Below are 18,209 nucleotides of genomic sequence, written 5' to 3'. Positions count from 1 at the left end.
CAGTAGGTCTAGTTACCATCTGTCACCATACAAAGTTATTACAACATTATTGATTATATTCCTTATGTTGTACATTACATCCCTAGGACTTACTTATTTCATAACTGGAAGTATGTGCCTTTTAATCTTGTTCACTTATTTTACCCGCCTTCATCCTTCCCCCTCTAATAACTAAGTTTGTTTCTTGTATCAATGTTTCTGTTTTGTTTGTTCATTTGTTCTGTTTCTTAGATTCTACCTGTAGGTGAAATCATTATATTTATTCATCTTTCTCTGACTTATTTCACTTAGCATAATACCCTCTAGGTCCATTCATGTTGTCACAAATAGTGACACATCTTTTTCAATCTTTCATCTATCAATGGACCTTTAGGTTGCCTCCATATCTGGGCTATTGTAAATAATGTTGCAGTGAACACAGAGATGCCTACATCTCTTCAAATTGATGTTTTTGTTTTCTATGGATAAATACCTAGAAGTAGAATTGCTGGATGGTAAGGAAATTCTATTTCTGATTTTTTGAAGATTCTCCATACTGTTTTCCATAGTGGCTGCACCAATTAACATTCCCACCAACAGTATACAATGATTCTCTTTTTTCCACATCCTAACTAATACTTGTTATTTCTTGTCTTTTTTGATACTAGCCATTCTGACAGGTGTGAGATGATATCTCTTGGTTTTGATTTTTATTTCCCTGATGGCTAGTGATGCTGAGCATCTTTTCATGTGCCTTTTTGCCATCACTAGGTCTTCGGAAAAAATGTTTATTCAAGTCCTCTGTATATTTTTTAAATTTATTTTTATGTAAAGTTGTGTAAATTCTTTATATATTTTGGATGTTAACTCCTTATCAGATGTGTGATTTACAAGCATCTTCTCTCATTAAATTGGTTGCTTTTCATTTTCTTGATGATTTCCTGCACTGTCAGAAGCTCTTTAGTTTGACGTGACCCCATTAATTTATGTAAGCTTTTGTTGCCCTTGCCTGAGGAAACTGATCCAAAATAGTATTTCTAAGACTGATGGAAAATTGCTTACTACCTATGTTTTCTTCTGGAAGTTTTAAGGTTTCAGGTCTTATGTGCAAGTCTTTAATCCATTTTGAATTTATTTTTGTATGAAGTATAAGATACTGATCCAGTTTCCTTCTTTTGTTTGTAGCTCTCCCATTTCCCAGTGCCATTTATAGAAGAGAATAATTTCCCCCATAGTATAGTCTTTCTTTATCATAGATTAATTGAACTTATATGTTTAGATTTACTTATGGGTTCTCTATTCTTTTGATCTATGTGTCTTTTTTTTGTGCCTGTACCATACTGTTTTGATTATTTAGCTTTGCAGTGTAGTTTGAAACAGGACGCATGATACCTCTATCTTTGCTTTTCTTTCTCAAGATTGCTTTGGCTGTTCATTGTCTATTATGGTTCCATACAAACTTTGGATCCTTTTTTCTTTTCCAGTTTTATGAAAAATGCCATTAGTATTTTAATTTGAATTGCACCGATCTGTAGATTGCTTTGGGTAGTATAGACATTTTAACAATATCTGTTCTTCCAATTTATAAGCATGGTATATCTTTCCATTTCTTTGTGTTATCTACAATTTCTCTCATCAATGTTGCATAGTTTTCAGAGTGTAGGTTTTTTACCTCCTTGGTTAAATTTATTCCTATATATTATATTCTTTCTGATACAATCATAAATGGGATTGTTTTATTAATTTCTGTTTCTGATAGCTTATTATTAGTATATAGAAATACAACTGATTTCTGTATGTTAATTTTGTATCACCCTAAAAGGAAACCTTAATGTATTCTACCAGTAGATGAATAAGCCTGGTGAGAGCATTCTTACATTTGACTTATGATATGGAACTGGGATTTCACTGTCTGTAGTATAGAATTTCATATAATTTTTCTGTGTTATTTTTTTTAAGTTTTAATTTTATTTATATTGAGAGAGAGAGAAAGAGAGTACGAGTGTGGGAGAGGCAGAAAAGAGGGAAAGAGCGAATTCTCTCTGAAAAGAGAGAATTCTAAGCAGGCTCTGCTCAGCATGGAGCCTGATGGCGGCCGGGTGGAGGGGCTCAATCTCACAACCCTGAGATCACAACCTGAGCCCATATCAAGAGTGGAATGCTCAACCAACTGAGCCACCTAGGTACCCCTGATTCTTCTATTTTAATTCAATACATTAAACTAACAAATAAGCCTGATGTCCTCAGATTTAATTAACTTGCTCAATATTTTCTAAGAGGAATTGTCATTTTGCTTTGGATTTCAGTTCTGCACATAGCAGTTTATGATAATTGTATACCTTTCCCACCCAATTATTACCATCCTGCTTTAACCATTTTTGTTGACAGTTATTATTCATTTATTGATTTTCTTTTCCCTTTCTCTGATTTTTTTTCCTTCTCATTCATTTTATTATTGTGGATTTATGAGTTTGTCTTCTTTATAATGGAGTTTATTGATGGAACACAGATACTTATTTGTATTTGAGCCACCTTGTCTCATTGGAAGTGCTAAAATATTTAAGATATTTTAAAATTGTGTTCTTATAAACTCTTTACCCTTGGGATAAAATACAGGTGCTTCTCTGAATGTAAAAACTCTATCCCGAATAATCTAGCACTTATTAATAGATAAAAATTATAAGAAATATATATTTAGATTATGTTTGACTAATGCAATGCCTGCTAACTTGGCATTTATTTCATGACACATTACAACACACTTCTCTAAAGATTAAATTATTGAGTGAATTACAGTTTTTTTCTGTATATATTTTGTTCATTGGCTCATTTATTAGAATGATCAAATTGGGGAAAAATAATGGAAGAGAAGTATTGCCTTGAAGTTAATTGTCATTGTTGTTGTTGTTGTTGTTGTTCACTACATGGACTGTGCTCCATTCATCTTTGTACCTTCAAGTTTACCTGATTCAAATAAGAATATTTGAGGTCCTGTTATAAGTAAGACACTGTCAGTGACAGACTTGTGGTCCACTGAAACTTACACTGTAGGTAAGAGAAGACAAATAATAGACAAATTCATATACATGTTACATTAATGTTTAAAGTACTTTTAAAATTAGATAAGGATAATAAAAATTATAGTAAAGATATTGCTTTTCTATATAGGTTATTCAGTGCAAACTTCTGTAGTGATGTGGCATATGAGTAGATTCTGAAGAAAGTGTGGGATTGAGCCATGTGAATATCTAAAGTGCATTCTAAGTGAGGGAAGAACAACTAAAAATTCCTTGAGATCAAACATGCTTGTTGAATGTAGGCTGACAAAGAAAGAGGTTAGAGTGTCTGAAATGCAGTGAGCAAGAGGGGCTAAACAGCAGGTTCTAGTTCATGATTTTTTTAAAGGACTTGACAAGGGCTTCAGAACTCAAAATTATTAGAAGATTTTGAGAAGAGCAGTGACATGATCTTGAGTGTATATTTAGTAGATCTTTGTATTAGACAGACATCAGGTTTCAGGGCAAACCAAAAGCAGATATACCAATTGTGAAAACTAACCCAAGAATCAGATAAAAATTGAGCATTGGAGGGCCTGGTGGAAGTGATATAAGTTATCAGTGGAGACTGGTTATGGAATAAATTAAAAAGAATAAAAGGCTATTTTGTGGGATGGATGTATAGTTGGAAGGTTTAATATCAACTACAAGTGGTTGGCCCAAGTACAGAAAGATGGACTTGCCATTAATAGAGAAGAGTGGATGGTTGTAGCTTTTGAACAAAATGTGAGGGTTTAGACAAAAAGTAATAGTTTAATGTTCTTACATCTAAATATAGATGTTGAATTTTCAGTTGGCTATGTAAGTCTGGAGTTGTGAAGTAGAAACACTTTTATAGGCTATATTATTTTATACTATAATTAAACATAATTGTTATTCCTCTGTTATTTAATAGGGTTACCAGTTTAGAATATATTTTTTGAGGGCTGAGGATTCCTTCAGTTTAAACATGAAAATTCTTTAATATGATAAGACATCTTAGGTGTTCTTTGACAAATGACAAATGAATTTTATAGGAACCAGATTATTCCCTGCATGTGAGAAACAGAGAAGAGTAGGTCCTTCCTAAAGTAGCTGATAGGCTTTTTAAAAATAACAAAACCCATCAAAACAAGATTTGGGCTTTGTTTTTCTGTTTCTGTATGAACTCTGAAGGTACAAAAAAATGTGTGCTAATGAGTTAGAAATAAGTTAACAGGGAAAATTCTGTTTATACCTGTATCTGCTAGTATGAATAAAACATGGTAATTTATATACTTAGCAGAATGATTACTTGTGTCCTGAAGCTAATACATTGTAGTGTTGTTAATAATAACACCTGGAGAAGAATCACAGCTCTACTTCTCTCCAAAATGCTCCTTTCTGGTGTCAGGATAATTAAATTTCTTATGTAAATGTGTTTATATTTTTCCCTTTTAGAACCACTTTGGTGTTTGTATGTCAGTTTTGTAGTAGATATGTATAAACTACTTCCTGAATAAATCTATAAATTCTAAGTGGGTAAGTGTAATTTTCTAAAATAAATTTTCAACATTTGACTTATAAGCATTGTATCCAATGAATCTGAAAATATAATGTGGAATTATCTAGTACCAAAAATTCCTTTATTACTTTATTAATATCTACAAACTCACTAAACCCTATAATTCTCCAACTACGTACCATTAATACTACTTCTATAATCAGATAAATATAACCAAACCTCTCCTTCCTCATTTTATGAAGTATAATGGTAACCTCTAGATGGTACTCATTAAATTTTCCAGACACACACACACACACACACACACACACACACACACACACACATGTTTAATTACATTGAATGAGTATTCTGCTTAGCTCCTTAAAAAAGTGGCACAGCATTTTTATTTATATTGTTTATGTTATGAGTAACTTTCAAAAGTTAAGTGATTTTGTTCTAGATTACTTTGGACATTTCTACTTAGATATAAAACATCTAGATAAGAATATATATTTATATATAAGCAATATTTTCATGCTGATGTAACTTTGTTTTTCATTTCCAGCTTATACTTGTAAGTAGTATACCTTTGAGTAAATTTTTCTCTTCAAGTTTTTATTTAAATTCCAATTAGTTAATTAACATATACCTTTGACCAAATTCTTAAGTAGTACCTTAGAAGATATATGATAGATCAATTTTTAGACTTTATGCATTATATGCATGAAGCCATAATTCAAACATATACAGTGTTTATAAGGTATTTACATTGTGATTTTAGCTCATTTAATTCATAGGTAATATCTGAGTGTTTTTGAATTAATTAAACAAAACTCATTTCTGTGCAACCATTCAATTCTAGCATGGTTGTTCAATCAAAATTTGCATTCCTTCTTAATCAATTTTAGGTATATATGTAGTGAAAAGGATAGCCATATGCACTTACGCCAGATTTATGAGTCATGTTATTCTATAGGAGGGACAAGTTTGTTCTTCATAAGGGAACCTGATTACCCAAAAATCTTAATAACTTAAAAGAAAGAATAAATGAAGGAAAGATGTCTTCAATCAAATTTACATATCCTAACCATCTGCCCTCTTCTGGATCATGATTGAGAGCCACATAAATAGAGTCAGCATTTTCAAAAAGAAAAGTGCCTGTTAATATCTGTATAACTTTACTTTTAACATGCAAAGTAATCAACTGAGGAAATATATGAGGTGACATATATTTATATACATACATATGTGTGCCTATTTTTTTTTCAGGGAATAGTTGTGGTATTCAAAGATTCAAGATATAGACACCATCTTCTAGTTCATATTTTTGTTGTCAGTTTTATACTTACTAGGTAGGAAGGTCTCAGTGCTAAAATGATCTATTTATTTAAGTCTTTCCTAATTTGGGGTGCCTGGGCAGCTCAGTGTGTTGAGCTTCTGATTCTTAATTTCTACTCAGGTCATGATCTCACAGTTTGGTTTGTGAGATCAAGCCCTGCAGTGGCCTCTGTGCTGATGGCATAGAGCAGAGCCTGCTTGGGATTCTCTCTCCCTCCCTCTCTCTCTGCTCCTCTGCCTCCCCCATGCACTTGTGCATGTGATCTCTTTCTCTCAAAATAAATAAGTAAACTTTAAAAAATAAAAAATCTTCTTTCATTAATTTACTTAGAATATTTACAATATAACTTTAGTGTAAGGCTGTATATATGCAAATGTATTATGTGTGTATATGTACACATTTATGTATATACAATAAAACCTTGGATTGTGAGTATCTTGTTCTGCATGTGTTCCACAAGATGAGCAAACATTTGTAGTAAACTTTAACTTGATAAATGAGTGATGTCTTGCAATATAAATAGTATATGATGCTGAAAGTCACATGATCACAACTGAGCCAAAGTTTCTTGAAATTCACTTTGATATAAAAGTGCTTTGGTGGGGCGCCTGGGTGGCGCAGTCGGTTAAGCGTCCGACTTCAGCCAGGTCACGATCTCGCGGTCCCAGAGTTCGAGCCCCGCGTCGGGCTCTGGGCTGATGGCTCAGAGCCTGGAGACTGTTTCCGATTCTGTGTCTCCCTCTCTCTCTGCCCCTCCCCCGTTCATGCTCTGTCTCTCTCTGTCCCAAAAATAAATAAACGTTGAAAAAAAAAATAAATAAAAGTGCTTTGGATTTCTTTTTTTTTTTTTTAATTTTTTAATGTTTATTTTTGAGACAGAGAGAGACACAACATGAGCAGGGAAGGGGCAGAGAGAGAGGGAGACACAGAATGTGAAGCAGGCTCCAGGCTCTGAGCTGTCAGCCCAGAGCCCGATGCGGGGCTCGAACTCACGAACTGTGAGATCATGACCTGAGCCGAAGTCGGACGCTTAACCAACTCAGCCACCCAGGCGCCCCTAAAAGTGCTTTGGATTTCAAGCATGTTTCCAAAACTAATAATGTTTTCAAACCAAGGTTTTATTGGATACACACACACACACACACACAAATATATGTGTAACAAAAGGTATATCCATTGTTGTTTCTTTACATTTATTTGCTCCTGAGTTGAAATGGTTTCATAGGTTTATCAGCTATTAGAAGTCTAAGAAATGCATATACACCCTAAGGCCATAAAATATTCTCTAGCGTGTTTCAATAATATTATATCATTTTCTGAAAGTTCTTTAGGCTGTTTTAAATTTTACTAACAAAGTCATCATGATATTCCATTATTATACTTTAAATTTCTTTAGTATCTTTCATTCTTGATGTCAGGGTTTTATTACCCCAGTTTTTCAGTACAAGTAAGAACTATATAGTAGGCTGTCTTTATATTTCAGCCCTAGGAATACTATGGTAGATTCCCTCTTGAAATATCTCTGGAAGTAAAATCAACCTGGGGACTGCTTTATCCATGCAAGCAGCTCATCACTGCCTTGTCTCTGGGACTGCAATGCTGCTACCAGGATTTTACTCTTCCAAAAGCTGTTACTAATATTGAAGTCAGGTTGCTCTTTTTAATGGTAGTATTTCACATTGCCTGCTAGGACTGAGATTTTCAAGAATTCACATACTTCTTCAATGTAATTTTTCATACTTTAGTAAAGAGAATAGCTCCATGCCTTCCCAGTAATGAAGGAATGGGAAAGTAAGTCATACTTTTAATACATTTACTTCAACACTTCTAATTTTTAAAGTCTGTGGATTCATGTTTCTGCATTGGGCAAAGGTCTGGTATCTTAATATTGTTTGATATAGGCTACATTCGATTCCAGTTCTAGTGAATCAATCAAGCACACGGTTAGAAGTCCTCACAGGCATGTAAGACAGAGCACACAACCCCAATACTCTTGTGAGTGGAAGTGTATCTGATCTAACATTATGGAGGTATTTTGTTTAACTTGGATCCCAAAGATTTCTCCACTGGGTTTTGTTTTTATTCACTTATTTATTTTTATCTCCGCTGGGTTTTCGATACCACAGCAATGAATAGCTAAATGCTTATTACTAGTAGTATTGGCAAGGTGTCCTCTATTATGCACTTTTATTTTTTAAATGTGTTCTTTTTTGAATCCAAATCATGGTAAGGTTATTGAGATTTGTAACATCATAAAGCTGAATGAAATGATAACAAGGGATAAATCTAGTTCTCTATTTATTAGAACTAAAGTACAGCTATGCTTTCATATTGGCATGATCTTCCCTGCTTGCACCTCATGGCTATCTCTGTATCTTCACCATCCCTAATGTCTTGATTTCAAATTTGTGTTTGTAACATGGTTTTCCCTCTTATCCAGATCCTACATTTGGTGCTTCAGGTTCTTAAACTCCCCACCCCCCCACCCCCCCTGCCCACCCCATTCTCCAGGATACAATCTGTAGTTCACAGGAACTTCATGTTGCTTTTCCTCTCAGATTGGGAGAAGAGTATTGGATTAAGGATTCATGTGGATGTGCACTTCTGAACCCTGGCATTCAGACATAGTTTTCCCTTGGCAGGTTGGGTTTGTGAGCAGTCCTTCCATTAACTTATTTTTAATGTCAAACCTATAATTCAGCTGAGAAGAATTTGCTTGACTCTAATTCTAAAATAGCAACTTGATTACTCTCCTTGTAATTCTAAGCTAGAAATATTTTCTAGGCCAGAAGTAATTTTTCATTTGGGTTTACTATCCAAAAAATACTGATCAATATGGCCAACCAATAGGTATGAATTTATTAACAAATAATCTCTTAAAAATATTTTAATGTATTTTGAAACAGCCTTAAAAGGTTTACTCAGTCCCAGTATTTTAGGAAATTACTTATTATATAGAACAAATACATAGCAGTATCATATTTCTAAGGAAAAAATACAAATAGCTTTATGCCTTTGAATAACAACAAAATCGCAATCCATAGAGACTGTAATTCTGACTATAGATGACATTTTGGATACAGTTCCCCTTGTCTGGTACATTTATGTTCTAAGCATGCTTAGATCCTGAATTAGTCCTTCCTGTGCTTGAAGTAAGCAAGAAGCTTTCAGATGCTATCCTGATAAGAGATTCTTGATGTTCACTAATGCCTTAGATTTGAATGACAAGTCTGGGAGTGCCTGAGCCTTTTTGAATGGGGTTACTCTTCATCTGGAAACCTATAAACTGAAAGAAACAAGTTATGTGTCCCTATGCCCAAATATAATGGTGAGATGAAACAGTAATGTAATCTGTATATAAAAACTTGCAACCATGTCACCAGACACAATTTCAGTGACGCCTGAAATTCTGTAGTATATGCTTCTATGAGTCTCTAATAAAGGTAAAGAATAAGGATCAGCAGGAGAAAGGAAGCTCAGGCAAACAGGTTGCAGTGCAGCTACTAGAGCTGTTTGTTGGTTATAGAAAATGTGCTTTTCCTTTGGACAGTCAACTGCCAGGATGCATCCAATATCCATTAATCACAGGAGCCAAGGCTCAAGTGTACGGAGAAATCTTTTATAACTTACTGGTAAGATAGCTAAAACCTGCTCTACACCCAGTTAAACCGGGTGTTAATGATAAATTTTCAATAATAAAGTTGACAACCCATGCCCTCCAAGACATTTTTTAGACCTCAAACAATTTTTAGTCTCCAAGACGATTTTAGACTTCAAACAGCATGTTATAAGCCATTCTCTAGTAAATGTCATCCCTATGTTGACCAAAGGCAAATACCAGAGTTCCAGACTTTCTGGATATCACTACAGGGCTACCACAGACCGGATACCTATTAACCCTGTGCACTTTGATTCAAAAAGAGAACAGTAGGCAAATAGCAACCACTGTCCCCCAGGGAAAATGTTTCCAAGCTCTCCCTGAGATAGGAGATGTGTCTTTGATAGGATCTGGTTCTGCTTCCTGAGAGTTCTCCATTACAATCTTCTCTCTCAACATAATCTCAGCTCTCTCAGAACGTAATCTTCCCTCTGAAACATCCTTTCTTTTCTGTTAAAAAATGGCTCATATTTGTAGCAGTGAAGTAGCTTTCATAGCCTGTGGAAAGTTAGGAATCCAGGCCTTTCAGTTATTTGAGCAATCACAACTCCACTTAGCCCAACCTAGTGGCTTTTTTTGCTGATGCAATTTTCATGCAATGTTTGTGGAATTTGTATGTATCAGAAATGTATCAGTCTGTGTCACAAAGGTCACACAATTCTTTTCCAGACTTTTCTCACTCTTGAGTGGCTTGTCATGTGGCTGCAAAACACTCCACATAAGATTCTTTGAGTCTCTGTAGTCTAGGTTTTTGTTTTGTTTTTGTCTAGGACCTGGTGTACTAGGCCCTGGCTTAAGTCTCTCAGAACTCGTCAGGGTCTTACAGCCACACTCTTGATTTGGTCTTTGGCCCCAGGTTTCATATCACCGTGAGCATACGTTACCAGCTGGGAAGACTGGTGATGACTGGCACTTCAGTTTTTGGTTTTTCTTTTCTCCAGAAAGTCCGGTCTCCTCTGTATTGCTGCTTCATTCTGCTTGCAAGCTAAAGGGTTTCTTTTTGATCTTGTCTCTCTCTTGCTGCTTTCTATCATTCATAGTTAATAAAACCAAACAGCTATTTGCAGCATTTGGCCTGGTGATCTCCATAGCCAGATTGGAACATTCACTGGGTACAGCTGTTATTTTCCAAGTCACCACACATGGGAGTTTGGCCATTTATATTTCCATTGCTATGTAGCATGGACAAGCAGAAACTGGAAAACGTTGAGGGAACTATTAGCAAAGGCTGATAGCAGCCAGCCAATGGTTAGCAGAGACTGCAAAAGCAGTTAAGTGAATAATTGTGACAGCAGACTAGAGAATGGGGAGTCTGCCACCTTCTCCCAAAGGAAATGCCACAGGCTTTAGATTTTTTTTTTTTTTTTAATTCTACTACCAGGAACTAATTTCTGTGTGATTTACCAATTGTTGAGGCATCAATCATATCAATTTTGAGTAGCTTAAAACTATGGCCATGTATTAATATTGCAATCCCTATTAGTGTGTGATTTTGGTCTGGACCAACTTCAAACTGATCTGAGCTAGCTTGCTCATGTGTCTGCTGAGAGTTGGCCAGATTGGCCGGAAGTGGCTTGCCCCAGATGGTCTCACTCCCAAGTGTGGAAGTTGGGTGTGATGACAATGGCAATTACCCTCTTGCTACTCATCACCTAGTATACAAGTTCATATATCTTCACATGACAAATGGATTCTAAAAGCAACAAGAGAGGAATTTGCAAAGTGTTTGGAGTCCTAAATTATGAGCTTGCTTAAAATTTCTTCTATGACATCCTAATGGCCAAAACAGGTCACAAGGCCAGTCAAGGGTGGGGACTTAAACTTCACATCCTTATCTTTTTGGGAGGACCTGAAGAGTCTTGTGGACATTGTTTTTTTAATCTTGTCATTGACTACTGTCAAGTACAGGAACCTTAACCTTTGTCCTAATCTGATATTTCTGAAATGGTCTTGGAACCAGGAACTTATTTTTCTACTTACACATGCCTTTTCCTTGATTAGTAACATCACACAGTTTATGTTAGAACTCATACTCTCTATTCTCATTAAAAAAAAAAAAAGTTATGATAAGCCCAGTGCAAAATAGTGTCCTTCAGAAAGAAATATTAGAGAAAACTAATTAGGCTGTGCTGGTTCTAATTAGCAAATAAATTCTAGTATGACAGGATTTTAAAAACAAAATAAGAAAGAGCAAAAGCACATTAAAACCTTGTTAAAGCAAATATAGTTGCCCCAGAGAAAACCAATAAATTATTACATTAGGATCCTTTGATATCATTTACCCACATTCAATTTTATCTGTTTTCCGTTGAGTTAATCACCAAACAAAAATGCGCTACTTAATAAAGCCAATTATACACAAGTAGGCTTTGAATAATTTTTTGAAAGGTGCAACATTTGAGAAAGTGTTGACTATAAAGGTAGTTAAGGTAGGTTTCTGGACTTGGCTTACCTGTTTTCAGGATCAACAAATTAGTTATACCTATAATTTCATGATTATGAAGTACATTTTGTCCACTTAAATAATATAATGCATAAGGAAATAAATATCAAAGTGTTATTAAAAACATTCTTTGAGTTGAACCGTGTATTAGAAATTAATTTATGTAGGCTCTGCCGCTACTCTGAGCTAATTACCAGTGTCATTTCCATAATTATGCACCATATTCATTTCACAGAGCAACACTTAGGATGGAAATAACCTAATTTAGCATACCCACTTCAGTAAACTGTAGAGTTGAAAATATGCACGAATAAATTTTAAGGTGTATGAGTTTGTGGAACAGCAGTGTCACAGAATGTCTGGGAAATAAACATTAATATCATCGAATTAGTGATTTTAAACAACCTTGAGCTCATGACTTTGCATAAGCCTTTATTTAAATTCAAAACAGTTAAATATGATTAATGCAAATTCCTCTACTCCGAAATCTGTGATTAGACAGATACAAACTGAGTTTAATTTTACCCTGTCAAGGAGATATTGATTTAAATATAAGCAAGACACATGCTTGCTTTTTTGATAAAACAAACTTTTTAAAATAGTTTTCTTAAACTTAAAAACTGACTTCATGTAACAGAAGAAAAAATGAAAGTGTGTTTAGCATATTCTTTAGTAATTAACATGATTGTTCACAAATATTTCTTGAGCTGGGCATACATGGTATTATTAATCCCAAAATAATCCTGTGACAAAGGGCTGAATATCATTATTTCACAAATGGAAAAGTCAAGCATTAGATGGGTTGTTCGATTTCTGGAGATAACCCAGATAGTAGGTACTGAACAGGAATTCCATCCTGTGCTTCTGGGCCTTTCTTGGTCCAAATATGGTGATCTCCCAACACATCACTTTGACCGAATCTTGACATTTCACTGAGCGTTTTAAATATGTTTTCTGGGGGAAAAAATGCACATTGATTGCTATTTCAAGTTAATTACCAGCTCCCTTCCCTGCTTCCAGCTCCCCACCTCTGCCCTTCATTTTTTGCTCCAGTCATGTTAGTTCATCCATAACTGATCAGACCACACGTTGTGTTTTCTAAGTTCCTATTCCCTGGGCATGTTATATGGGACTACCCACCATGTTGATTCTGCAATACCTACTATTGATTGGCAACCACTACCTTATGGCTGAGTAAGCAGACTCATAATCTATTGTGAGACTTCAGGAGTTTTGCAAAAAACATTCAACACACAGATCTTTTCAAACCTCTTTCCAGTATCTTAAGATGTATTTCAACCTAATTCAAGATTTCCTTTTAAACCAAACTTAGCTTTTTAGTAACAGCACAGATTTTCCTAATTAACACATAGCTGGCATTGTCTCATTTGAGTAATTTCAGTTTATTTGTATCTGCTCATTCATTTTATAGATTATTTCATTGGACACTGGAAATGTGAAAGTGTTTTCCTTTGAAAATAGGTATATATAAAATTAGGCTTAAAATACATAAATACTGAGATATTTGCTTTATATAAATTAATATGAAATAACACAATATACTAAAGGTGTTTCATACACTCTATTTTTTTAAGTTTGTTCTTTTTTTTTTTTTTGAGAGAGAGAAGGAGGGAGAGTGCATGCATTTGCACACAGGGGATGGCAGAGAGAGAGAGAGAGAGAGAGAGAGAGAGAGAATCCCAAGCAGGGTCTGTACTCTTGATCTCATACACCATGAGATCATGACCTGAGCTGAAATCAAAGGTTGGCTGCTTAACTGACTGAGCCACCTAGGCGCCCCTTGTACACACTCAATTTATATCCTAAACACATATCATCTGGCACAAACCACAAGAAAAACATTTTTTTTTTCTTCTAGTCTGTTCTCATTGGCCATATATATGCCTAACCTACTGTACTTTGCTAACCACCTGGTTCTGGCACCATTTGTTTCATTTTATTTATTAACTCATTCAACAAACTTTAAATGTGGAATTTCCAGGATAATACATGTCCTGTGGTATGTGCCCTAAAAGTTCATCCTCCTTTTGTATATTCCCAAAGCTAAAGTATTTTGTACTTTCTTTAAAGATGAAAAGACAGTGTTTCAGTTTTTTGAATCCTTCCCATATGTCAAATAACCTGCTAACCCCTTAAATAACATATTTAATTCTCATCACAACCTTGTGACAATGTACTATGAAATATGGAATAATGCACTCATGTGTTCACATGATTAATTTATTTGTTTAATGGACAACTGTTGCTACTCATTATAGGGGAAAGGAGATCATGACTGGTAACCATGGATCCATATGAGGAGCTGTTAGGATCAACTCACAACATGGTCCATGGTTAGTAATAATAAAATTTTAGCACTGTAATTATTTTTATTCCTACCACCATTTTATTTCTAATTAGTATAGATTATAATTGATCCCATTTATCAAGTGATGCTCTCGTTTCATAATTCAAGCAATAAAAAAAAAAATACGATTGATACAAGGCCCACAGAAACACAAGATTTTTTTTATTATTAATGTACTGTTAGAATAATATCCCAGTCTGTGAGACTCAAACAGATTTGTACCCGGCCTATCTCTAATGAATATTAAAACTGAATGGAAATAATTTGTGATTAATCGAGTTCCATACATGAATCCCTGCATTTTTTTTACTTCTTTTTGTTTAGAATCATGTTATTTTAGACTTCTTGGGCATTTTAAGGTGGAAAGATGAAGATTAATTGAAATATATGATTTTTATGTGATCTTTGAAATTTGTCTAGGTAAACATCAGATTAGAAAGGTTTATGTAATAAAGTCTTATTGGCAGAACAGTAAGCTTACAGAGAATTGAATTCAGAGAACAAGCAATCCTTCCTCCATTTCTTGCTAATGCTATAACCTAGACAATATATTTTAAATTTACAGTGTAAGAATAAAGGGTGAATATACTTATTTCAACAACTAGATGTTATTAGTGGAGTACATCCAAAGGTCTAAGTTCTTGCACTTCTGTGACCTTATTTTATATCAGCCAGTCCTTATCAAAGGCATTTGCTCAGAGTAGTCAATATTGTTTGAAGTCAGATAAATTCTATAGTTAGGGAACTTGAATGGTGGAGGTGTAGATGAGGAATGCTTCAGTGAGTTGTCCATTATCAAAATGTCTAAGGTTAAGTGGAGAATTAAACTGACCGAGGCCTGCAATCTAACTTCCCAGCCAGGCAGAGGGGCAGCTAACTTTCTTTAACAGCAAATTCCTTTATCTATAATTACCTACCTCTTTTAACTCATCATGAGTCTCCTAATTTTATAAATGGCTGTACTAATAGACAGATAGATTGCAGCTGTGGTTTTTATTCCCAGCTTTTTCAGTGAGTCCTTTAGAGGAGAATCAGAAAAATCCTTTCCAGATTTTCTCCCTAAACTAATGTTTCATGATTTGTAATCAATGTGGTAATGTGAAAAAGTGACAGATTTAGATAACACCTCTCCACTCCCAAATTTTACATCAATACTCTATTATCAGTGCTGTCAGTGGCAAAAAGTAGGCTAGTTGTCAGAGTACAAGAATTGTGTGTGTGTGTGTGTGTGTGTGTGTGTGTGTGTGTGTGTATACACACACTAGAAATAATCAGATTGTTATGTGGGATTTAAAAACATTACATTGTATTATAAATTTCACAGATTTAACTTTATTCATCTATTTAAGCATCCATCTCCATAGCAGATTATAAATCTACATTTAAAATATTTATAATGCAATTTAGATACAAAGTGGACACCAAGGAAAAAATGCAAAATGCAAGTAGTAAACAAATTAGAGATTTGACCTGAGGAAATACAAGTAACGTACCATAGTGAAGAAAAAGTAAAGGAAACTACAAATGACAAAGACAATATTGCTAATGATTAAGAACAGTGACTCAAGACTGATGGCCTGGGATGGAATCCCAATTTCACAACTGATATATCTATGTGACTTGGAAAATATTAGCAGGTCTTTCCTCAATCATAAAGTCTCAGAGCTTAGGGACACCCAGGTGACTCAGTTGGTTAAGTGGCCAACTTCGGCTCATGTCATGATCTCGCAGTTTGTGAATTCTAGCCCCACTTTGGGCTGTGTGCTGACAGTTCAGAGCCTGGAGCCTGCTTCAGATTCTGTGTCTCCCTCTGTCTTTGTCCCTCCCCTGCTCACACTCTGTCTCTCTCTTTCTCAAAAATAAACAAAAATTTTTAAAGTTAAAAAAAAAACATAAATTCTCATAGGTTATAGTGGGAATTAAAAATATATATTTAATATATACAAAGAACACATACAAAAATATATAGAAATTAATATATACAAAGAGCTTGTAATAATACCTATCATGTAATAAAAGCAATATGTTGTTTATTATAAAATATGTGGATCTGGAACTCTCAAGCCCCGGGAAGGGAAACTCTTGGCAACACCCAGTTTGGGCTCATTTCTCCTGATTTTTGATACCATGGCACCCTCTTAACTGTGTATATTGTACATTGGATTGTACATATTTGAAAGGGGACATATGGCAGCATCTGGAGACATTTTGATTATGATTTGGGTGACATTACTGGCCATTCAGTGCATAGAGACCAGATCTGCTAACCTACCTACAGCAAAAGAAAAGCTGCCAACAACAAAGAATTACCCATCTCAAATCTCAGTAGTAGCAAGACTGAGACATCCTACGTTGATCACCTATCTTATGAGGGACTGACTTTTCCAACCTAAGTGTCTCTTATTCTTAAACTTAGGCTGATCATGTATTTTTTTTTCTTGCTTTAAATGACCTGAGTAATGTAAAGATGAGGACGTTCAATGAATTCAGTTGTTCAATAGGTCTTTAAAAAAAATATGTGGGTGACAAAGCGTTAATGGATGGCAGAGATGAGTTTAAACATAGCCCAGTTCTTTCTAGTAATAAAAGTAGAAAGACATTGAAGATTTTTTAGCACTTCATCTGAAATTCTGTTTTTTTCATGTGGAATTCCTAGTCCACACAGTTATTGTAAAAGTTGTAAAATATATAAATTATAGTCTGGCATATATTTAGAATTAGTTAACTGTTATTACTATCATTTTATTATATAATCTCTTTATTATAAATAAATGGTAAAAAGTTGAGGTTGCCCAAGATTGTTTTGTTTCTGTCTTTAATTATTGTGCGTTTTTAGGGCTAATTTATGGCACTAACTTTGACGTGATTAGGAAAATGATATAAAAATGCCAAGAACATTTTTTTTCTAATAACACATAGGCAATTTCCTAAGCGTTTTTCCACAAAGGTCAAGGTAACAGTGTTGAAATGGAACACAATAGGTACAATTTCTGAGATATTTAAGTTAATACACGGCAATATAGTTCAAGATCTTAACTGCCTTACTTCTGAATGGTTTGCATACCTTTTTCTAAGCAATTTTAAATATCATTTCTCTCAGGAGTTTTTAGACAATGACTGTTTAGCAGACCATTTAAAATTAATTTTTTAACAAGATTTTAAAGCCCTGGGATTCTTTGTTTCTCAGTGATTGTAGATAACTATAGAAAATTTAAAATGCTAAGTTGTACATATGTGAGTACCTATGTGTTGTTCTTTAAATCTAACAAGGAATCTTGACTAGATACTGAACTTTCTTATCTCCATGTAAATGTGAACTCCAGAAGTAACATCTTATCTCCATATCAATGTGAATAAAGCCAGCATTTTTCTTCAGGAAAACTACCATGATTCACACCCCTAAAAATGAAAATACTCAATAGTTCATAAAGTTTCCATGACAGCCGAGAGCCAAGATAATTTTGGTTTGGACTTTTTTCATGCTAGTTTTCATTAGCTCTCTGCCTTTACCATAGTAGACTTTCAGTAATGCAATATTTAGATGTAAAATTTTGAGAAAGAATTTCCTCGTCAGTTGTACTGATCCTAAAATGTATTGATTGGAAACAACTAAAAAAAAAAAAAGTATATGAGGTGATCACATTTGAACCACATATAAGTATACTTTTAAAAGGTAATTTCTTGTGTTTTATTAAACAGTGTTATAATTCCTTCTGCAGTATTCTGGCTTGACACTCATTTTTATTTGAGAAGACTTGTGGTTCATAAATGTAAAAAAATATATTATTTATGGAACTGAAAGTGATTTTAAGTAATATGGACAGAAGAGAAATAGATTGATAGGAGTATGGCATATCTCTATTTTCCCCCACTGAAAGTTTCGTTTGGTTTTTAGGACAGA

The sequence above is a fragment of the Prionailurus bengalensis genome, chromosome A1 (assembly GCF_016509475.1).
Source record: "Prionailurus bengalensis isolate Pbe53 chromosome A1, Fcat_Pben_1.1_paternal_pri, whole genome shotgun sequence".
Lineage (NCBI taxonomy): Eukaryota > Metazoa > Chordata > Mammalia > Carnivora > Felidae > Prionailurus > Prionailurus bengalensis.
Note: the sequence above shows the minus strand (reverse complement) of the source record.